At 36.0% G+C, this 24765-nt stretch overlaps 1 protein-coding gene and 1 pseudogene across 1 annotated transcript in view; one reads left to right on the forward strand and one right to left on the reverse strand.

Moving 5' to 3' along the window:
* Positions 1 to 24765, reverse strand: part of ZNF804B (zinc finger protein 804B) — a 495181-nt gene that overhangs the window by 129557 nt on the left and 340859 nt on the right. The gene's annotated exons all lie outside the window — the stretch shown is intronic.
* LOC140608526 (60 kDa heat shock protein, mitochondrial pseudogene) lies at positions 22930 to 24515 on the forward strand (annotated as a pseudogene).

Raw genomic sequence — 24765 nt, forward strand, 5'->3', positions numbered from 1 at the left:
AGGTCTCTCCACACAGCTGTGGGAGCCAGGCCTTGGCTCTCAGGCAGAAGCCACCAGCTTTTCCTCTCCTGGTGAATGGAATCCTCACTACGAGACACTTGTGGGAAGTGATTTGAGGACAGCAGGATACGGTGTCCTGGCAGGACGTTCAGCTTTGTCTAAGGGGATTGAGTGAATAGCAGGACTTGGGAATTGCAGTGTTGGTAAATAGCACTAAATATCTTCAGAGCATAATTTTTAAGCATTCTCCAAGATGTCACCACATATGGTTATTCATCACCACATCCCAGAGCATGTCAAATTTTAATAGTGTGACTTGATGGAATGTGACAGGAGAGATACTACTGAGCCTGATTTATTGCACACATGCATACATACAAAGTGTAAACAAAGATGTCACATGAAATGCTGTCTCAAGGTGCAGTTGCCAACATTACAGATTTTCTAAGCCAAATTAAACTAGAACAATTAATTATCAATTAATAATGCTTTCAAAAGTATGTTTAACAATGAGATACCCTAAAGATATAGTGAGATAGTGTCCGCCCTGGAATTACCATTGTTTATAAGTATCAAGAAAAGAGAAAGTGATGAGTAGTTATGAATGCCATGGCATCATTGGCCACACAAACACTCTTACATCATCACCCAGGTGGGTGGCTATGTCTTTATATCAGATACTAGTTTGGTTGGGATTTTGCTTTGCTTTGAGTGCTCAGAAAATGTTCCAATGACCCTGTAGGAAAGATGGCTCTCTGGGAACTTTCCAATACTTTATGTTCCTTAAATTGGTTCTCATTTTAAGCCTTCCCTAACTTCATGCAGGATTGTAAACCACAAATGGAAAGTTCTTATTCTACCCTGAATGTTTTCCTCTTAAAGAATTATTGAGCCAGAGGTATGCAAATACTTTATTTCAAGTCAGTGAGCAGAGTCTATGCCAATAATTAAAGATTTCATGACTTAAGCATTAGAAGTAAAGAGGTACTTATTTATGGAATATTACTGAACGTTAACTCATGAAGTTAGTGAAGATCACTAAGGGTCTAATTATAGGAGTCACTATTTAATATACACCCACTTTGTTCTGTGCTTTTTTTTTTTTTTTTTTTTTTTGTTCTGTGCTTTACCTTCACCATTGCCTTTAATAAACCTGGCCCTCTAGGACAATACAATCTAATAAGGATTTTATATGTGAAGAAACTGGGGTTCAAGATGATCAATAACATGCCCATGATCATAGAACTAGAAAATGATAAAGCCAGGCCCTATCCATTTCCAAGGCCCTTGCTCAATTCATTCTGAAGCATGGGCTCTTTGACTCCACAAAGAGCTGTAGGTCATGGGATTTCCAACTGCTCATCCACTCTTGGCCTCAATATCACCTAGCCCAAACTGTCTCTAGATTAAGGCTGGAGATGGAGTCAGAGCAAGCTTGTGGACATGCGTGGAGAATTGAAAGATCAATGGAGTTTAACTTTTATTTGGCCAACACTCACTAATGTCTGTGCTTATGCAAGGCATCATCTTTAAGATTGGAAAAAAAGATGACAAAGCAAATCCATGGCATTCAAAGTAACTGGGAATCTCTGGGACCCTATCCCCAGGATAATAACTTAGATATTTACAGTGAGTTATGAAATGCATTTTTGTTTAGAAGTTATAAGTGAGGGATGCCTGGGTGGCTCAGTGGTTGAGCATCTGCCTTTGCTCAGGGCTGTGATCCCAGGGTCCGGGATCGAATCCTGAAATGGGATCCCTGTAGGGAGTCTGCTTCTCCCTCTGCCTATGATTCTGCCTCTCTCTGTGTCTCTCATGAATAAATAAATAATAATAAAAAAGCTATAAGTGATTCTGATCATCAGTAACTTTAGGAGTGAGCTATGTATTATATGATAAGATAAATATTTTCTAAAAGTACTGAAGAAGGGCACTGAGGGGGGCACTTGACGGGATGAGCACTGGGTGTTATTCTGTATGTTGGTAAATTGAACAGCAATAAAAATAAATTTATTATTAAAAAAATAAAAAAATAAAAGTACTGAAGAAGTTCACAGCAGAAAGTGGTTTATCTTTGTTGGGCTTTTTAGAAAACTCACCACAGAAAAAGGACATGTGAATAGGGTCTTGAGAATGATTTATCATTTTCCAGGGGGAGAATGACATATGTAAGGCTATGAAGGGAAATTTTTAGAAGAGGGAAATCTTCAAAGGCATAGGATAAAAAGTTGAATTGCAGAAGAGAAGAAATATAGGCGATAAACTTAGGAAAGTAAGTTTGGGTTACATTATAAGACGATTTATGTGCTTCACTATAATTCATTGAGGCATAAGTAGGTATTTTAAACAAGAGGAGGAGACCATTATTTTGGTGGTAGTTAGAAGGAGAATCAGAGTGGGGGAGAGCAGGCTCCCTACAGGGATCCCAATTAGAAGGTCATAGCCATAAACAAACTTTGAGAAGATGAGAGCAGGAACTGACACAGCAGTCCTGAGAATAGAAGGGGAAATAATCTCAGAGATGTTTCAGAGATGAAGCTGACAGAACTTGGCAATGAGTGAGAAGGGCTTAGGAGGAATCAGGAGGAAAAGTGACTGAGATTTTTAGCTGAGGAAGTAATACGGAGGGCAGGACTTTTAATTCAAAGAGGATGCTGATTTGCTTAAAGGAGGTAAAATTCAGTGGCAAACATTTTGAATTGAAGAACTCCATGGAACATTTAGGAGATGTTCATACAGAGTCTGGAGCCCAGAAGAGTTTGAAGCCAGAGCCAAGAAGTTAATTCAACCCAGATTCATACTGTGAGTTTGCTGAGATATATCCCTTTGTTAATTCCCAAAAGTTAAGTGTAAGTTAGGCTTGTTGTCATAAGATTATCCCTATGAGGCTTTCCAAAATGGACACTATATTCCAAAATAGAAGAGCAGTTTATTAATTTCTATTAATTGTATTTCATGCTATTAGTCATTAAGCTACGTATATTTGGCAATTTCATCCAATTCACAGTAGCAACTTTCAGTATATTTTCCACTTCAGTTTTCATTACTTATTCTCAGCCTTTTTTGAAAAGGAATTCTTCAAGTCAAACCTGCTTTCCAGGTCTGAGTCAAGTTCACACCTGACCTGTCTTTTACTCTCTCTGTATAAGTGAGAGAAAAGAGAAACAAACACAAACAAAAGAGAAGATGAAAAACATTTGAACCAGACACCAGAGAAACATTTGGACTGACGTATCTCCCATCGACTTAGTTTATGAGTTTATTTTCAAAGTGAGGCACACCTGGGGAGCTGAGTGAAGCACACTATGGTTAAGTCTAGGAAATCTTGATGTTCTTCTATTTGCAATCTATTGTGTGACAGCCTGACACTTGTTCATGTTGAAGGGTCACTGTCAATTCAGTGACAGAGGATTAAACTTTGGAGGTCATACCATGAGTATAGAACTAGGTTTATTTCACTACACACTGACTTTCAAACACAGCTTTTTGTATTTCAAAATCTTTCTTCCCCCAACATCATGGATATCCTATTCCTCTTAGCTTTATAATAACATTCGCTTTGGGACTGGTTCTTCGTGACTCTGAGAAAGATGACTGCCAAAGATAATTACTCCGTTGTGATTAATGAATCCTTTACAAAATTGCAGTCACCAGATTGGAAGTCAGATAACTTTTACAACATCAAAGAATACTATTATCAAAAGACTTTATTCTTTTTTCCTTTTGTTGAAAAAAAAAATCTGATGTCCCATTACATTTTAGTAGGTGACAATATGTTCATCAAAGAAGTGTTTTAGTACATGTTTTACAGCTTATAAAAAGAAAAATGACAGCTACAAAAATCAAAAGCTTTCTCACTAATTGTGGATGAAAAATGATAGTTAAGAAAGATGAATCACCAATTAGCTTAGGAAATTTTGACATTTCCTTTTTATTAAATAGGATGTGTTAATTAATGTATTTTGGATACCATAATTTTTGGTTGAAAATGATTTTACAGAATAAGAGAAATTTTGATCCTAACTATGTCCATCTGAACGAATCCCATCTTTACTTATTTTCAGCAAGTCCTATTTTATTTATATATTTGGCCTAAATATAAACAGCATGACCAGCAGAGAGCCTGTCCCACAAAAGTTTTGCTCCTGCCTCTCCTCTAACACCTGTGCTGGTCAGTCTCAAGTAATGAGAGTGATTGGAGAGCCAAGTGTGTGAGATGGAAAAGGAGGAAGGGAGGGAAAACCCCACAATGGCTTATCCCTCCTCCCACTTCCATCCTTGCTCACTGGTTATCAGGTTCTGAATGGTTCTTTCACCAGCAATTAAATGCCCAGTAATAGCTGTCCCTGGAGAAGAAAGGTAAGACACAATCACTTGCATCTATTTTATCTTTGACGAATGTAGAACTTCAGTCTTTACATATGCAGGTACCATTTACAACTCTCATTTTTTCCAAACTTAGAGATAACTTTAAAGGGAAATATATTTTTAAGTTGTCTAAGAGAAGTGGCACAAAAGCAACCCTTTGATTAAAGAAATTCTTCATCATCACCACCACCACCACCACCATCATCATAGCCATCATCCCTCCAGCAGAGGTGGGCTTCTACAAATAAACATATGGAACAGAGTCAATGCTTTTTGAATACCTACTATGTTCCCAGCATTTTCCCATACTTCATCTCAGGTCATTCTTACTACCAGGTTCAGAGGTCTGTTCTATTATTCCTGCTTTATAGCTGTGAAGTGGATTATCACAGAGGATTGTAATATGATAATTTTGCACAACTGGAAAATGTCTGCCAAGATTTCAAAGTCTTCTACAGATACCATACTACATTTTATCAAAGAAATATCATTTCTCATCTATTCTTGTAAATTTTTTTTTGCGGGGGGGGGGGAGCAGTGCTGGGTGGCCAAGCATCAGTCAGTCATTTGGTAGATCCCTAGCTCTAAGAGCAGGCGCTGATGAGCCCTGAAGATAGGGTTTGCTTTACCAGCTTTATCATTTGGGGTTGTTTTCTGTGTCCAGCCAAAACATTACATTTTCTCAGTCCCCTTTGCGATAAGGTGTGGCCAGCGAAACAAATACTTACTATTATGCTGGACTTTCAGGAAAACAACTTAAGAATGAAAGGAACATCTCTTTTGCCTCTTTGGTTCTTTTTTTCCCTCTTTCTCACTATCTGGCTCATAATAGCTCTTCAAATGCTGCTGTAGAAATTCCAAAAATCATGCTGAATCCCCTGCAAATTCAAGGAATCTAGCCCAACATTTTAAGATACTGCTTATTTTCTTTATTATTTTTTCTGTTTCCTTAGATTATCTAAGTGTTGTCATTATGAGTTCAAATTCACAAATATAACGTACCTTTTTTTTTTTTTTTGTCACCTTCCCGCTCACCTACCCGGGGCCCTTCAGAGCTTGGGGGGACTCTTCCTGGAGGAGAGTCGCGCACAGTGCAATGGGTGCAGAGGGAATGTGGGAGACAGCGCCCCGAGAACCACCGGCATCATCTCTGTGCATTTAGAATTCGAGTTTATGGGCTTTGTCTCTTTAGCCAGCGGCTTCCTCGTTGTGGAGCTCACATTTTTATTTGCGGGAAGCAAAGTCAGCAGCGCTGCTGTGGCCCCTTGACCTTACCAGTCCTTCCCATTGGCGTTGGAAGCCGTAACCGGTGTGGGCAATCATTAAGTATCCTTTAAACTTTGCTGATTCCAGAGCATTCTTTGGAAAATCAAAAAGTACTTTCTCTTTCTCTATATAGATATTTTCTTTTTTTTAATTCTGAAAAAATCCTAGAATATTAACAATATAAGTTCCATTCATTATTTTTTAGAAATACATTTATTTTTTGGCCTTGTTAGAGAATTATACAATAAGCAAGTGATTTTTCTGTTAATCTATTAAAAATAGAGAGAGACATTTGAAAAAATTTGTGTTTCAGTTGCTGAGCATCAAAGCTGATCTTGTCCTCAACAGAAAAATGTAGACATAATTTTCTCTCAATATACCTAACTTCATGAACATTATGATAAAATACTTGGATAAAAGTACTACATAATTATTGATTAAAAATCAAATGAAAAGAAATTTTTAAGAAATCAAATGAGTAAGATCAATTATGCATTCTTGTTTTTTTTTTAATGAGGTAACTCAGATGATAATTCAGCCAACATATTCATTTAACAGATTTTTAAAAATCTTTTGACATCTTTTCGCTATTTCTCTCACTCTCCACCCCCAGGTGTTTATCCAAACATGAAAACAGTAACTCAGAAAGATCTCCGTATCCCCATGTTCATTGAAGCACTATTTAGAATAGCCAAGATATGGAAATACAACCTACATGTCCAGCGATGGATGAATGGATAAAGAAATTTGTGATTTATATACACAATGGAATATTATTCAGACGTAAAGAAGAAGGCAATCTTGCCATTTGCAACAACATGGAGGGGCCTCGAGGACATTATGCTAAGTGAAATAAATCAGATGGAGAAAGGCAAATACTGTATGATCTCTCTTATACGTAGAATCTAAAAAACAAACATGAAACCAAAGTCATAGATACAGAAAACAGATTGGTGGTTGCTGGATCATATGGTAATTCTATTTTGAGGAAACTCTATACTATTTTCTACAGTGGCTGCACCAACTTACATTCCTATCAATAGTGCACAAGGATTCTCTTCACTCCACTTCCTTGCCAACACTTCTTGTTATTTCTTTTTCTTTTCTTTTGTGAGTGTGTATGTGTGTGTTTAAAGAGTCATTTCAATAGGTATGATGTCATATCTCATTGTAGTTTTGATTTGCATTTCCCTGATGATTAACGATGTTAAGTATGTTTCTATGTATTTGTTAGTCTTCTGTATATCTTCTTCGAAAAGATTTCTTTTGAAGTCTTCTGCCCATTTTTTAAATCTTTTTCTTTATTTTCTATCGAGTTTTATGAGTTCCTTATATATTTTGGATTTTAACCCTTTATCAGAGATAAGGATTGTAAATATTTTCTCTCATTCTGTATATTGCCTTTTAATCTGCTGATGGTTTCCTTTGGTGTGCAGAAGCTTTTTAGGTAAATGTCGTCCTACTTGTTTTTGCTTGTAGTTTCGGTATCAGATTCAAAAAATCAAGGAGTTTACTGCCTATGTTTTCTTCCAGGAGTTTCATGGTTTATGGTCTCATGTTCAAGTATCTTTCTTATCCATTTTGAGTAGATTTTTGTTTATGGTATAAGATAGTGATCCAGTTTTTCCAGTACCATTTATTGAAGAGATTATCATTTCACTACTGTTTATTCTTGACTCCTGTGTCTTAAATTAAATACACTGTATATGCATGCATGAGTATTTCTGGGCTCTCTACTCTGATCTGTTGATCTTTGTGTCTATTTTTATGCCAATTCCATACTGTTTAAATTAGTACAGCTTTGTAACAGAGTTTGAAGCAAAGGAACATCATGCCTTCAGCTTTGTTCTTCTTATCAAGACTTCTTTGGGAATCTCTTCATATTCATTCACTCATTCTAGAAAGATATTTCAAGTACCTATTATATGCAGGCAAATAGGGGTTTACAGAAATGAAAAACAATTTCTGTGTACAAGGGGATTGGAATCTAGGAGAGGTAATCAGGCGAATGAACAAACAAGTGAGTAACAACATAAATGCTGCAAAGGAAGTAATGCTAGAGCACAGCGGGGGAACACATACTTGGGAAATAAGTTCCTCCTGAGAAACAGAAGGTCAGAAAACATCTTAGAATAGGCGATGGTTAAAGGAAATGCTGGGAAAAAAAGGCAAGTGGACATAAATCAAAGCCAGGTGCTCTAAGCAAAGATCATAGAATAAGCAATGACATAAAGACACAAGAGACTGGTATGTTCAGAAAACTGCAAGGAGTTCAGGGTGGTTGAAGCAGCAGCCATACCATGGAGCCCCGAGGGAGAAGCTGGTGAGTAAAACATCCAAATAACCAAGGGCCTCCCATGCCCTGAGACAGACTTCATTAGCAGAACATGGAGAAAAATAGTGGCAGAGAACCAAATAATCAGATTTGTGTTTCTGAAGCCTCACTGACAGCAGAGTGCAAGACAGTTCTAAGGATGTAAGACTGAAAGCTTCTTCATTCCTTCCCTTTCAATCTTTCCTTCCTTTGTTCCTCTCTCTCCTTCCTTCCCTTTTTTTTTTCTCTCATTCTTTTATCCACTTTTTCTTCCATACCCTGGTCTCTGGTAACTAACCATCTTTGAACCTGGATGATATTTTACCAAGTGAAATAAGTGAGACACAGAGACAAATATTGCATGACCTCATTTATATGTGGAAGAGATAGATATAAAGTCAAATTCATAATAATAAAGCAGAATCGCAGTTGCTTAATACTAAAAATAGTTTATAATCTTCACTTAAAAAGAGATATGACATCCTAGTATTTGTTGCTAAAATGTAAGCATACGCTCATGGATGATATCCAAAAGGCTGAAAGAATAAAGGACATGGGGAAAGGCCAGTCAGAACATATGGCCAATGACCTAGAACAGACTCTAGCCTTCATATTCTATAGGTGCATGTCATCTGGATATCAGCAGGCAAAAACTCAATACACGCAAAGATGTTAATCAGCAGCAGTAGCAATTTAGACTACATTTTGGAACAAGAAAATATCAAGGCGAATTTAGTTTAGTTGCTATTAACAGCAAGAAAATATGTAATTATATCTTGTATTTTTAATAAATAATAACCATTTTGATGAAAGAATGATGCATATTTATGAAAAAATTCAAGCAACAGAAAAGACTGAGATGCTAAAATTTTAAATCATCGAAAACTGAGAAATTAACTATCACTTAAAATTGTGTGAACATTATTTTGAACACCTCTTTCTGTATGTGTACAGATAGAATGTTCAATGGATTGAAAAAGAGGTTCATAGCTATACACAATTTAAAAAAATATCTTAATTTTATTTAAATTTAGCAGAAGAAAGGAAAGTACACGAAAGCTGAAGAAAGAAATTGCTGAACTTCAGACAAATGTTTTCTTAATAAGACCTATGAGTTCTTAAAATACCTCTCTAAAATAAGGATGAATTTTTGAAAAGCAAATTGGTAGTCTGAAGAAAATTGTACTGTAGTTTGGATCAGCATTAGATAACTCCTTGCCGTAAATGATTACTAGCTCCTTTATGTTACTTAAAAATATCCAGCAAAACTCTAAACAAAATTGGGCAAGCTGGGTCCATATAAATATAAATCATAAATCAATGTAAATAATGTAAATTATTTGTAAGTCAACATAAATAATAGGGCTACTGTCCAAGTTAGGTGAATCCCGAGAACATTAAGGTTTAACATTGATACTTTTACTAGTGTAATTCATATGTGAACAACTTAAAAAAGAGAAAACAGCAAAGGATTATCAAAATTGACACGTAAATTTTAAGAGTCAACACTCATATATGACAAACAGACAAGCCAACCAACAAAGCCACATCTGTGTCCTGTGGTATATGATCTTTACACAATGTTCCTCCCTAAGGGTAAATCTTCAACAGTAAAGATGGCCTATGGGTTGTGTATACTCTGATACCTCCAGCTCCCCACATACCAGTACCTGGGGATTTATAGCTCTATTCATAGGTGGTTTAGACAGGGCTCTTGAGACTGTGTTCAGAGGAACTGCTTTTCACAGAAGGTCAGAATAGGTTTACTTAATGCTTATTCTCTACTACATCTTGTTCTATATTCTTGAATACTTAACAGTTTTACATTTCATAGTAAGTGCATTTACCACCTTACAACCAGAAACTCATCATGGATTATAAAACTTAATAATCATGAAAAATGCCTATGGTCTCTCTACTTAATAAAAAAATTATTTTCCATGAGTTCAGTTCCACATTGGTGATTAAATTATTTCTTGAGAAGAGACCACAAGTGCTTTTAATGTTTACAACTGTATTTCTAAATTGAACTACATATAATATGATCACATGGGAACAGATGGATGATGGCACCAATGACAGATCAGATTAATAAATAAATTATTTGGATCAAGGAGTTTCTAATAAAATAGAAGCAGTAAAATCTCTATGAAGTCTTTACTAGTAATGGAGAAATTTCAAGGGTCAAGAAATATCACCTTTTGTTTTCCCCTAATTCTCACCTGAACATCAAATGTCATATTCCAAATTTCAAATTTGGTGGTGACTGGGAAGGGAGAAGTCTACTTAAGTCTTCTACTTTTTAATTACTTTGAAAAATGGATCAAATAAACGTAAACTTTTCCACAATCTAATAATTTGATTTTCTGATATTTTTCATCTATACTTTTTTTTATGTCAAGAATGCCTACTTTAGTGTACTTTAATACCAGTTATACTAGCTCAATATCTACTCTGGGGTAATTTATAACAGTTATACTAGTCCTGATGTACTAACTTCAACCAAATATTTAATAACCTGACCTTCACCTTCTTTCTCTAATTTCTCAAGGGCTTAGGATATGCACTTGCTTCGTAAGGAAAAACTCACCAAATAATATTTAAGGGATATTATATTCAGATACCTCCAAAGAAGATACCATGTACCCTCGGAAATATTAGCACCTTCAGAAAGACTGAGCCAGGAGCTCCTTCCTTCGCTTCCTCCAGAACACCAATCTCTCTATTTTCATCTTTTTTAAGCTTTCCCAGTTTGTCTGTTGGGGGGGGGGAACACTTAATATCCCAACTCCATCTCTTGACTATTATCTCACCAATGACCAAATATAAAAATATAACTTAGGAAATGAAAGGGATAGTCGAAGTATCTCTGACCTCTATAGTTCTTAAATTTTCTAAACATTCTTCAAACCCTCACACTTTCCAGATAAAGTGACATGCAGAGAGCATTAAGCGACTTACCTATGGGCAAAGATTTAACTAACGCAAAAATAGGACCAGAGTTCAGGCCAGCAAATTCCTAGCCTTGTACTTCTTCTAAGAAGACAATGTTTCTCTTGGTGTTCATTGGATCATCTTAATGAGAAACAATGCATGTGCTTATACATTTGCAACTTACTGGCCCCCACCACGAAATCATAGAATCAGGAAGAGAGCCATCTATAGTATTCAAAATATTTAACAATAATTATGGCACAGATATGGACCATTCAGTATGGAATAAAATCTAGTCATAAAGGATACCAGCTGTCAACAATGGATGTTTGGTAGTGGTATTTACTAGACATATATCAATGCTAATTTCATATAATACTGAGAACTGTAGATAAGCCACTTACTCCTGCTAATTTGGTGCTCCAAAATGGGGGATCTATTATTTGCTTCCTTGTGACAGGACTGCATGAATTTTTGGAAGTATGAGATCTCTGAGATTAAGTACTTACAATGAAAATAGATTTAAGGATTTTTCTCCCCACATGTTAAGTGATAAAACTCTTATCTCAAGTTTTAGATAATGACACTTTGACATTAAGCTTTGAAAAGTCCTTGGCATTTCTACAATAGAACAGTTGAGAAGACATAAATTACTGCCTTTAAATACTCATTCACATGTTATTTACCCAGGAAAATAAGAACTCCACTGTTACTATTGATTTATTAGCAATACTAGCTAACTTAGGGTAACTGTGGGAATTAAAAGTTAACTATGATCATTTTTTTTTAACTATGATCATTTTTAATGGAGTAGTAGATTTTGTGACTTTTTTAAAACAGTATTTTTAAAAATTGAAATTCTTAGCCAAGCTTTTGTACCTTTATTTTGAATTGTTTCTATTTGCAAAGGTAAGCTATGTAAGTTCATGACTGGCAGCTCAAATTTTGTTCTTTTGGGCTTGTTTTCCCAGGAAACCCTTGGGAAATTGATTTGAAATACTGAATGGGAATTCAGCAAATAGACACTAAAAATTTACGATGGAGAAATAAGATGTGACCTAGCCCAGAGAACAAAATGAAAGGTTCATGCAGTAGGGTCAGTAGCTGACTTCAATTTCAGCTCGGTGGTAACCTTCTAATACCTTCTTCCATTGAGTGACAGGATAAGAAGCCAAAAGTAGAAAATCAGCCTAAGTCTCCTGGGCAGAAAGTCAGAAGTTTCCAAAGAAGCCCTGGGAGTGACTTGTAAAGAGCAACATAATTCTCATAGGCATCTGTCGACTTGATTGTTTATAGCTAGCTTGTTCCTTTTTTAAGGCAGCAACAGGGAAGAACAGAGTGAAACCTGAGACTTTTTTACACAGAGATATTCATCAGAGAATAAAAAAGACTGGAGTTCACATAAGGGACATTTCAACGGATGTTGTCAATACAACATCATTTATTACATTCTTCCAGGTATTGTCTATCTTCCATGATGGCCTGGGGTGTGTGATTATTAAAAGTTCTATTCACAAACCTCTTAAGTGCCTTCATTTCAACAGCAGAAATTTTCTTGGGTAACTCAGGTTCTTTTGATTTCTTTGGAGAAACTATTGATTTAATTTTCAAATTAGTTTTTATTTTATTCAGCAGACTACTGACATTAATATTTTAAAATATATAGCATTATTTTGGAGTTTCTTCAGCAACATAATCTACATTTTTTCTTTGTTCATAGTAGAGAAAATTAAAAGTAAAATACAAATAAGATAATTGAATTTTACAGGAGAATGAACAGCTTACAGCTTCTGGTCTCTTTTTTCTCATATACTTTTATTTGCTGTTTGTATGTTAGAAGTGGCTGGAAGCCACACTGTATTTAGTTATACCATACACACTGGCAATGCTTTCACTAGCAACTAATATAATTGAATAATAATCAGTAACAACAGCTAACATTTGTTGGAAAAGTACTATGTGTGGGAAGTCCTATTAAGCTTTTCACAAGAAGTAACTTAATTGACCATTTATAACAGTCCTAAGATATAGGTCTTTTTTTTTTCCCCCAAGTTTTTATTTAAATTCCAATTAGCTAATATGCAGTGTAATATTAGTTTCAGGTGTAGAACTTAGTGATTTATCCCTTACATACAACACCCAGTGTTCATCAGAAGTGCCCTCTTAGGGCACCTGGGTGACTCAGTGGGTAAGCATCAACCTTTGGCTCAGGTTGTGATCCCAGGATCCATGGATTGAGTCCTGTATCAGGCTCCCCGCAGGAAGCCTACTCCTCCCTCTGCCTCTGTCTCTCATGAATAAATAAATAAAATCTTTTTTTTTAAGTGCCCTCCTTAATTCTTATCACCCATTTAACTCACCCCTCCACCCACCACCCCTCCAGCCATCCTCAGTTTGCTTTCTATATAGATCTTATATGAAGTGCAGCCAGGAAAATGAAAATTTACAGAGATTAAATGATTTGTCCAAGATTATAGGCATCAAAGGTAGCAGGATCGGACTATGAATCTATGTTAGCTTGACTCCTGAGCATATCATCTCTACTCTACATTTCCTCTGGTTAAATGTATGTAAAATTATGTAATAATTGCTAGTTACTGTATTCAAGAAGTTAAAAAGTATAGCTATTTAATTCAATATGACTAAAATTTAGACATTTCCCTTCTTACTATTAGAACTTTTTATATCATCTGCTCTTAGGAAAACAAACAAAGGTGCAAGATGAGGGATGGGATCGTTATTATACTTTCATTGACAACAAAACTGTTAGAACTTGGGGCTTTGCTCTCCAATATCTGGGTTAGAAATTCAAATGATGATTGATCATTTGGATGATTGGAAATATACATCTGGCATTCCTATAATTTGAATGATTTTTTTCAGGCCTGCTCATAGAGCCACTTTGTGGTCATGTTATTTTTTTATACTTTTTATGTTCATGTATAAACACTTTAATTGTGTTATTTATTTTTAACACTTTAAATTTACAGAGTTCATTTTATCCCCTACAACTGAGCCCTAGAGTACACATTGGGACATGTCTGTCCCAGTTACAGTTACCTTGACTGTCCTGATTTCCTTAGTTCCAAAAATGTGCAGGAATTATTTCTGAAATATTTCAAGGTGTAGCATTTTGAGGATGGTCTATGTATATGGCAGACTTTAAGAAGAAAAATTGACTGTTAATGTCTTACTGGCTTTATTTCTACAAGTGTACAGGACATCTATGGGGAAACTACCTCCAGTTTATCATTTACACCCATTGTTGCATTTTAAATGTATCACAATTTAGCGGCTTAATTTTAATACAAACACTCAGAAGTACTTGACTGGAAATTTCTATTGCCATGTTCATTATCCCCACATTTAGATTAATGTCATATCCTAATATGTTTATAAGTAATTCTGTAGTTTTATGGGTATGTTTTTTTATCCTACAAAATGGGCTTACACTATAAGATCTTTTTTCTGTCTCATTACTGATAAATGTTCATTGATTTTCTTCATCATCTTTTGAGTATGTTTAAATTTACCAAAAAAAGTGGATCTCATCAATATCTCTGACCACGTACTGATGTTTACAGATGTTCCATGGTAATAATGTTTCTAGGGGATGATAGTTTAATGCTTCCCTGTTGGAGGATAATGAGTTTAAACATCATTTGGAAGCTCAATGATCTCTTTATTTGGAGACTGATTCAGAGTATGCTGAAGATCCTAGTTCATTTTGATTTCATGCCAAAACTTTCTGAGAGTGGTAAATTCAGCACAGAATTCAGGGAGTAAATGGAAAATATGTATAATTTTTGTGAATTGAAATTTAAAGGTGAAGGAACAGATTCTTTTAATTCCTTAGCCTAAGTTTTACAGAACTAACTGAAAATGGAAAAAAAAAAAAAAAAGAGGATTTATCCTCTGAGTTAGTGCACTGATCCCAAGTCAATTAATAATGAATGTCTTTGAACAATCTAGGAAGGAAACACATTGTATTTATCATTTGTGTTCACTAACATGGAACATAGGGTCGGGTCCGCAGTAGGAAATAAGTATACATTTGTGGAATGAATCAGTTAATTGATTATAATAATTGATTGATATAATTGATATAATTGATTATAATTTATAATTTTGTTTATGATTATAATTAGTTTATAAAGTATAAACCATTCTTTAAATTGAAATCTGATTGTTTTAGGGGCACCTGCGTGGCTCAGTGGTTGTGCATTTGCCTTCGGCTCCGGTTGTGATCCTAGGGTCCTGAAATGGAGTCCCACATCAGGCTCCTCACAAGGACCCTGGTTCTCCCTCTGCCTATGTCTCTGCCTCTCTCTGTGTGTCTCTCATGAATAAATAAATAAAATATTTTTAAATAAATCTGATTGTTTTAAAGGCTGAATAATGCTACAATTAGAAAACCAAAGAATTGGTTGTGTGATCCTACCTTAGTACTGAATACACCATATACGTAAAATAAATATTTAATGTATGAATGCATTAGTGAAGTCATCAAAGCAAATACAATTTAAGTGTTTAAACTATCACACTATCTGGTCATAATATCACATCTTTATTTTTCAAATGATTGTCTTATCAAGGAATAACCATAGTTTCACTCCTGAATTCTGAAATATGTTTATTTATTACATACAATTTCCTTTTTTCAGTTATCTGTGAAACATTGTTCTTTGGTGACATTTTCTGAAATATGAAATGTTTAGTCATGTAAAATTTGGTTTGATTTTTTTGAAGCCCTAATGTATTTTAGATTTCAGAGTATTTTTGAAAAATAAAACCTAAGGCTGATAGCAGCCTAAAAAAGAAATAGTTCTTTTTTAGAATAGAATAATACCAAACACCCTACGAGATATTATTCACTTTGACCTATTCATTATTTTAAAAGAAGAGAATGCATATTAGCCCAGATCCTAAAGTTTAGCACTATTTGCATGACACTTTTTCCTCAAAATAAAGTGACATGCATTTATTCATGGAAAATGTAGAAAAATAGAAGAAAATTAAGTTCTTGTGACATTTCTGAATCAAATCAAAGTTTTTGTATTTCTCTAAGCTAAATCAAAGGTATTTTCTCTGCTCTTGGGAAATTGTGAAGGTTTCATAAACCTCACTAAGATTTTAGGGAGATAATTATCTATACTTTTTTAATTGTAGTAATTATGAATAAATATTCTTCATACAAGGGGATAAGTTAAATAGAATGTGTCTATCTAATGTTATTAGATAGAATATTTCTACATGGTATGATTTCTATACCAGAAGCAATTTAAGGCAATTGCTACTAACTCATATTAGAATAATTGGAATAAATGACATATATTCACTGTGTTGAAATTTGTAGGGAAAAATACTGTTCTTGCAAATCTCTCATAAATTATTCTGGCACTTAAAATCTTTGATTTCAAAAGCTAAGGAAAACTTCATACTCATTAGGAAAGCTATCACAAAAAAAGAAAAACAGAGGGAGGGAGCGAGGGAGGGAGGGGGAAGGAAGGAAGGAAGGAAGGAAAGAAGGAAGGAAGGAAGGAAGGAAGGAAGGAAGGAAGGAAGGAAGGAAAGAAGGGAGGGAGGAAAGAAGGGAGGGAGGGAGAGAGGGAGGGAGGGAGGAAAAATGAAAACCAAAAAACGATCAAGTGTTGGTTAGGATGTAGAGAAATAGGAGGCCTCATGCATTCCACAAATAAATTCAAAGCTCATAAATGTTAAACTATTTTTTAAGATTAAAAATAAATTCTAAGACAAAAATGCACTTGATATTTCTGTTATATTTTTACTGTGATATGATATATCAATAAAAAGTATTAAAACAAATAAGAGCTTCATATTCTGTTAATTTCAGCCAGTTTCAAGTGTGTGTAGAACATATAAAAATCATTGATTTTTTTTTCTTTTGTGGTAAACACATGTAATCTAGTGAGAAGCCCATTCATATTTCTTGTCAAACAAAAGCATGTAAAAAGATGTAGATAGAAGATATGTGACATCTCTTCTCATAACTAAAATGTATATATGTGTATGTGTGTGTATGTATGTATGTGTATATATATATATATATATATATTTTTTTTTTTTTAAGAAAGAAAGGGAAAGGAGGGGTAAAGGGAGAGCAAGAGAGAGAATCTTAAGTAGGCACTATGCTCATTGTGGATCATGACATGGGACTTGATCCTGAGATCATAACCTGAGCCAAAATCAAGAATCGGACACTTAACCAAGTGAGCCATCCAGGTGGCTCCACTAAAATATATTTTAAAATTTCAAGTTTGGTAATGGGAGTAAAATGACAATGAGCTAACAAAGAGCCTTCATCTTAATACCATCTGTGTGCATCAGATGGAGTACATGTTTTATGGAATGTCTAAGAAAGATATAAGCCTATCTACATATCTAATGATTTGTATAGTTAAAGAATTTACAAATAACAAAGACCTTTGTTGATATGAGTCCTGATAGGGAAGAGCTAGATGAGCTAAAGCAAATGTTAATTGGGTTTTAAAGTAAAAATGTGGCAAAGCAAATTAAATTCTGATACAGACAGAAGAATATTTGACTCTCAAGAGATACTGAGCAGTACAAGTACAAGAACAGACTAGCTAAGTGCTCACTTAGAGAAAAGGCAGTTGCACAGGTACTTTATGCAATATTTGGACAATCTCCAAGATCAGCAAATACCTCAGTTACTTTCTTGGCTTATACAGGGCTTCACATTAACATAAATATGCACTAGAATGCCCAACTTTCTCAGATTTTTCAAGTCAGAAACGGTACCTTATAGATGACTGTGTGTAGATTTCTATTGGAGGTCATGCATAAAAAAGAATGGTGATAAATACTCCAATTTGAGAGCGCCTATGTGGCTCAGTCAGTTAAGCGTCTGCCTTTGGTTCAGGTCATGATCTCGGGGTCCTGGACTTGAGCCCCACATTGGGCTCCCTGCTCAGCAAGGAGTCTGCTTTTCCCTCTCCCTCTGCCCCCATCCTCACTTGTACTCTCTCTCACTCTGCTCTCTTTAAAATAAATAAATAAAATCTTAAAAAGAAAAAAAAGTTCAATTTGGTCCTCATTTACTTTAAAATAGTTCATTCATTACTGAATACAATCAATGTTTCCTAAGCACTTGGCAGCTGAAAGCAAGGGTTCATGTTTTATGATTTAACAGACCATTAATGAGAACTTATAATCCAAATATCCCTTTCCTAACACTGAAATATATATCTAAAGAAATATGGTCAAGGTAATGAAACTGTTTGAAAATAACAAATCTTGGGGTGCCTAGTTGGTTCAGTTGGTTAAGCATCTGACTCTTGATTTTGGCTTAGGTCATTACCTCAGGGTCCTGAGATGGAGCCCTGTGTAAGGCTCCAAACTGAGTGTGGTGCCTCCTTGAGATTCTCTCTCTCTCTTTATCCCTCTACCCTGTCCCCCACTCCTTTCCCACTCATACACGCTCTCTCTCTCTCTCTAAAAAATATTAAATAAAAATTTTTAAAAATAAAGAACAAATCTTAATCATTGCCAGAGATCTGTATCCATAAAGAAGGTCATACTCAGTAGTTAAAAAACATATTTTCCTTTGCAAATGAATTAACAGGAGAATAGGTTGTTTAGCAATACATACAATTGAGAGGAATAAAAATGTGGGATATCATAAAAGATCAAACACACTGAGCTAAGTGGCTCTATGCAGCCTTACCTAAAAAGATCACCAAAGACAAGCGTTAGAATCTTCTAGAACTATGCTCCAGACTGAGTGATTTCTAAGTCTATACACCTCTCTGGAGAAAGGGAGGATTATGGGAAAAGTGGGCAGAGAAGCAGTTAGGTCAGACTCTCTAGTGCAGCAGTGATGGGTGCTCTGTAGAACAGCATGCCTAAAGAGTTAGTGGGCTCCATCACAATTTCCTTTGAAATCCTAAGGAAGTGACTGATCATTCTTTATTCATCATTTCTGGGTGCAGAGTGGGGTGCTCCATTCCCACTCTGTCACACATTTGTCTAGAAGCTGCAGGCTTCCTACATTTTCCCTTAAAGAAAATGAAAGTGACAGGAATTTCATCTTTCTCATCAAAAATGTTCCAATAAATATGTGGTGAGTTATTTTAATGGATAAAGTCAATAAACTGTATTCTAGTTCTAGTGGCATTTGTTAAGTTCAAACAAGTCCAGAGGGCTGCCAGAATAGGTATGGAAATATGTAAAAGTGTAGTTTGCTTGCTTGTTTCCTGGGGGGACTTGACTTGTACATTTTTTCCCTCAGATTGAGTGACTAATTTCATGAGAAAATCAACCAATTCACTGAGACAATCCTTTCCAAGAATATGAGTAATCCACTTCCATATAATGACAAGCCACATTAATCCCCTGTGACTTAGGTCCTTATGCAAAAATTGAAGAAAATGATGCTTTTTGCATATTTCTCAGAGGTACTCCAGGTAGTAATGAGATAGTGTCTTTAGAGCACTAGGGGTTCCCTGAGGAGATGTACAATACAAACTCAAATTACCACTCCATTATGATTTATCTTTGCTTTATATAAACTGTTTACTGTTAGCATTTTCCTTGTAGAAACCTTTTATATTGCTGAAGTGCATTAACCATGATGTTTATTTCTACTCCTTGCTCGTAAAGGGTCTGAGGCTACAAAAAAGTGAACTTTCAACTGCATTAGGAGCAACTATTGTCTTCCAGGACTAATTCGATCTTCCTTAAATGACTTCCATACAGCAAGCAGCTTAGAAAATGTAAGCAAGAGCTCCCAACGGATGAGTGAAATCCAACACAGAGTACCAGGAAAGCTAATTTCCAATCTCATGAAGGCATTGGGAGATGGGCCCAACTAACACTACAAAACATACAGAGACAAAGAGACTCTGTCAGCCCTGGCCTTATGTGTAAGGAGCCAAGGTCCCTCTTGTATCCTCTCTCCAAGGCAGCGCTCCAGCAGCTACCATTCTCCTAATCATTTGGGCTCCAAGACCAAGAGTCAAAATCATCATATCTCACTTTCAGGGCCCAGGAGAAAGTCTTAGCCATCTTTTCTTTCTCAGATTTCAAGGCTGCCATCTTAGAAGTTTAGTTACTTCACCTTTCCTAGGGTATTCCAGCTGCCACCGGCTAGGCTGCTTTCCTAGATCTGAACTCTTTTCCACTTTGAACTTATCTACTAAACTTGAACCAACTCCTGCCTCAATGTCAGAACCCTTTATCATTTAAGTTCAAGCATTGTAATGCAGCCATTAAAGAATACAATTTGCATCTCTTGGTTGTTCTTTACTAGCTGCAGAATTCTCAAGAAAATTGCTTCTCTAATTCTCAACTCTCTCAGCTGTAAAGTGAGAGAGATGATATTTCCTTCTCCCTCTCTCTAGGGAGTGGTTGTTAGGAATAAGAGAAAATGTAATCAAAATGTTGAGCACAGTGTCCATCGCTCCATCTGTAACAAATAGCTACCATTGTTGTATAATGTGGCTTCATTCTAGACATGAAAATCACATCTTTTAACAGTGTACAACAATATAATAATAGTAATAGTAGCTAACATTTGTTGAATACCTCTTAGGTGTTGGGTCCTGATATAAGTACTTTATATATGTCAACCCATTAATTCTCAAAATAGCCTCTTTAATAAATATGTTACTTCCATTTTACTGACAATGGAAGTGTGGCACAGAACCATCACATAAGACTTAGGTGACACCAGTAAGATGGGTTGCTGGGACTCAAATCTAGTAAATCTGGCTCCACTACACTGGTTCCCTAATCCAATCTCTCTGCCATTCCCTCCCTTGAACCTCTGGGCTGCTATTTCTCTTTCTTGAAATTTCTTCCCTTTCAACTTCTGGATTCCCACATCTTATGCATCTTTCAAGTCCCACTTCAAGTTCCCTCTTTTCCAGAAAATCTTTCCACTTCTCACTGCATCTATTTTTTTCTGAACTTTAATAATCCTGTGTTACATAGTATGGTACTTAATTACATACTGCATCATGTAATTTAAAAACTTTTTCTCATGCATGTTATTTTTTTCTCTTAGTACCTTCCAGAGCCTCCCTAGTAGCCTAGACACAACTTTTTTATCCTCCCTATACACAGCATGGTACTGAGTCCATTTCAATATATTCTTAATGAATACATAGAGATCGTTACATATCATTTATTATGCATCATATAACCTTGCCTGTATAATGCATCTGATATATGCTATCTCATTTGAAATTACATGTAATTATTCACACACAAAATTACTCAGTAAGCACTTGATGGGGACTTAGCTTCACCTTCATGTTATCAGGCTTAACCTGCAAGCAAGTTGAGTTACCCTCTGGAACCCTGTACGAACCCAAACTCACACAGTTTCTGAGTCTTCCTCAGAAGAATGAGGAGCCGTGATGAATAAAAACAATTTCTCTGAAGTTTGAGAATACCAAGTTTGATCTACAGAATGCTTGGATTGGTCTGTTTTTTATTTAAGAGATTTTGAGAACTTACAATTTTCTAAGAAGACAATTTCCTTAAGAGTCATACATAAGTAGAGTTCTTACCACCAGGCAATTTCCTCTGACATTTTCTTTAAAATTTCCCATCTTTCCCCCTTCATCAGATGACTCCTCCTTGCAGCTTTTGGTGTTGTGCTAAGTGCTTCCTTCCCCCTCCTCTGTTATTACAGCCTCAAACTTGGCCAGGCAGTTATGAAGTCCACCCTTTAATCAACATTTGTCCGTGTGAGGCATAATTGGTCTTTTCATCTTACTGGTGATGAGCTGCCTATGCAGGCTGGCAATATTTTATTACTTCTCAGTAATATCTGCCCTCTAAAATTGAAATAATTTAATGTTTGGACTATTTGGGCAGCCTTTCTGATTTTCAAATAAATTGTGCTAAATATAAATCCGTGTTTACTGAGAGACCTCCCACAGTGTTGAAGATATTTTGATTATCTTTTAAATTAGAACAAACCAGACTTAGATATTGGGCTTTTTTAATCTAATTCTCTATAAAAAGTAGTGCATAAAGTCAATTTCAGTTCTATGTTCCCTCAAATCAAAGATCTTCACAGATAGGTGGACTTGCCTTTATCTTTTCTAAGGAGAGCAGACATGATTCCAAAGCCATAGCACTTCTGGCTTCTGGACCAAGTTTCTAACAGTCCAAAGAAGGGGAAATTTATAAAGTGTGTTCTTATGCTTCTGTAGGGAAAATATAAATAAGATTAAAAGTAGTTCATGTAACATTTCTTCAAAACTATAGGCTACATCTGAGTTTCATACTTGGGCTTATAGAAGGATTTCATAATTAGTTCCTTGGTTCCTAAAATACAGGAAACTGGCATAACAAAATTTCTTCCATTTTCTTTCTGTAGTAATAAAATACCCTATTTCCTAAGGAAAAAGACAAACATTAATGAACTCTACCGTGCTGCTCAGTGAGCTACACATTTTCCACATATATTATATAATTTTACTGTTGATATTTCTGTGGAAATTTTAAACCTGTTCCATGGATTAGTGAAATAGGTGATTATGTTTCCCCATGACATCACTGGAATCACAATTTTTAATATCAGTTCTCTTTAAGGGGTCTTCAAAAATATGTACATTTTAACTGTGACAACATCAGGGTCACTTGTTGGTTGTTGTTGTTGAACTAGGTCAGGGAAAACTCAGAAAGGGGCCTGTCTTCCTGCCGTCCCATTCCACACCTCTGTAGGTGAAGATCTCCACACTCCCTGCACCAGCATGAAAATCACCTCAGGTTTTTTAGCTTTTCCTGCCACTCTGGGAAAATAAATGTTACTTTTGGTTTTAGTTGAGAGAGAGAGAGAAGGAATCCACTTCTTCATCATAAAAAATATACAATGTTTTTTCCCTCTCCCTGGCATGCACTATTCCCAACCTAGTAAATCTGAAAATGCTTCTTCTCTATGACTCATTTCACCTCCCTCCTTCCTTCCTCACAGTGCTCACAGTGCTATTTCTGACTCTCAAGGTCAGACCTGGTGAAACGAAGATTCATGAAGGACAGCAAAGCCTGACATGGCTGGTACAATTGTAAGCAGCATCCAAGCATTCTCCATAGCAGGTGCTGAGTGAGTTTCTATTTCCTTCTTGGATGTATTTGTGATTTCCTCAGAGATACTTTCTCTAGGCCATCTTCTGTATTACGGTTCCCTTGATGTAGACAGCGCCTCCTCCAGTCAAGCTGCTTTGTTCCACCTGGAATGCCTGCTCCTCTCCTGAGGCATTTGTGTTTAGGTCATCCTCCAGGGATATGTCCCTTCAGAATAGCAGATGGGCCACAACTTTCTAACACAAATTCCTCAGACTGTTCCCAGGATAAAGGGCCTCTCAGGGGCCTTTACAGTGAGATGCAACCTTATTCTCTCTACGCTATGGGCATGTACACCATTCCAGTTAATCTTTTGCTTTTTTGACTTGGTGACAATCAGATAGTAATAACACTGGAACTGATTTCATATCTCAAGATATAAGGTACCAAGTATGGTTTATTAAAGGCATGAGATTTGATCAAGGTTATATTTCTGCATACTTTATTAATATGTCAAAAGATCAGAAATGTGAATTCCAAGATGCCTATGTTCTATTGAGTGAAAAGAACATTTCCAGAGTCCAGTCCATTGTACCTGCTCTTCAAATTGCCAGTGCTCACCATGAGCCTTTAGTCATAATTGCTACAGATGTTGAAGGAGAAACTCCGAGCATACTCATTTTGAATAGGCTAAAAGTTGGTCTTAAAGCGGTAGCAGTCTAAGCTCTGGGTTTTGGTGCCAGTAGAACCAGCTCGACGGTGTGACTAATGCTATTGCTGGTGCAATGTTTGGAGAAGGACTGACTCTAAATCTTGAAGATCCTCAGCCTCATGACTTGGGAAAAGTGGGAGAGATCATTGTGACCAAAGATGATGCCATGCATTTAAAAGGAAAAGGTGACAAGGCTCAAGCTGAAAAACATATTTAAGAAATCACTAAGCAGTGAGATATCACAACTGATGAATATGAAAAGTTGAAAGAATACCTGGCAAAACTCTCAGATGAAGTAACTATAACTATACTGAAATTTAGTGAGACAAGTGATTTTAAGTGAATGAAAAGAAAGAAAGAGTTGGAGATAGCCTCAATGCTACATGAGCTGCTGTTGAAGAAGACATTATTCTGGGAAGGGATTGAACACTGCTTCAGTGCATTCCAGCCTTGGAATCAATAACTCCAGCTAATGAAGATCAAAAAAATGAAATAGAAACTATTAAGAGAACACTCAAAATTATTTTAGTGACCAGTGCTAAGAATGCAGATGTTGAAGGATTAATGATAGTTGAGAAAATTATGCAAAGATCCTCAGAAGTCTGTTATGATGCTGTGCTTAGAGATTTTGTGAAAGTGCTAGAAAAAAGAATCAATGATCCAACTAAAGGTTAAGAACTGCTTTACTGGATGCTGCTGGAGTGACCTCTGTTAGTGACAGCGGTAGCTGCAGTCATCAGAATTCCTAAAGAAAAGAAGGACACTGGAACACATAGAATGGGTAGAATGGGAGGTGGTATGGAAGGTTGCATGGAAGGTAGGTTACTAGAATTGTGCTTTACCATTATTAATAAACTGTGAGAGGAAACTCAGAGGCAGAGCTCCTTAACAATAACTCAACAATAATAATAACTCCTCAACACTAACTTCAGAGAAGTCAGCTGAAGGAAATGACTGAAGAAAAGGATGGCTGATGTTGAAGAAAATCACTACAAGCATGGGGCACCTGGATGCTCAGGTGGCTGAGCCTCCAACTCTTGGTTTCAGCACAGGTCCTGATTTCAGGGTTGTGAGATCCCGCCCCATGTTACGTTCCACTCTCAACATGACA

Source organism: Canis lupus, chromosome 18, assembly GCF_048164855.1.
Source record: "Canis lupus baileyi chromosome 18, mCanLup2.hap1, whole genome shotgun sequence".
Classification (NCBI taxonomy): domain Eukaryota; kingdom Metazoa; phylum Chordata; class Mammalia; order Carnivora; family Canidae; genus Canis; species Canis lupus.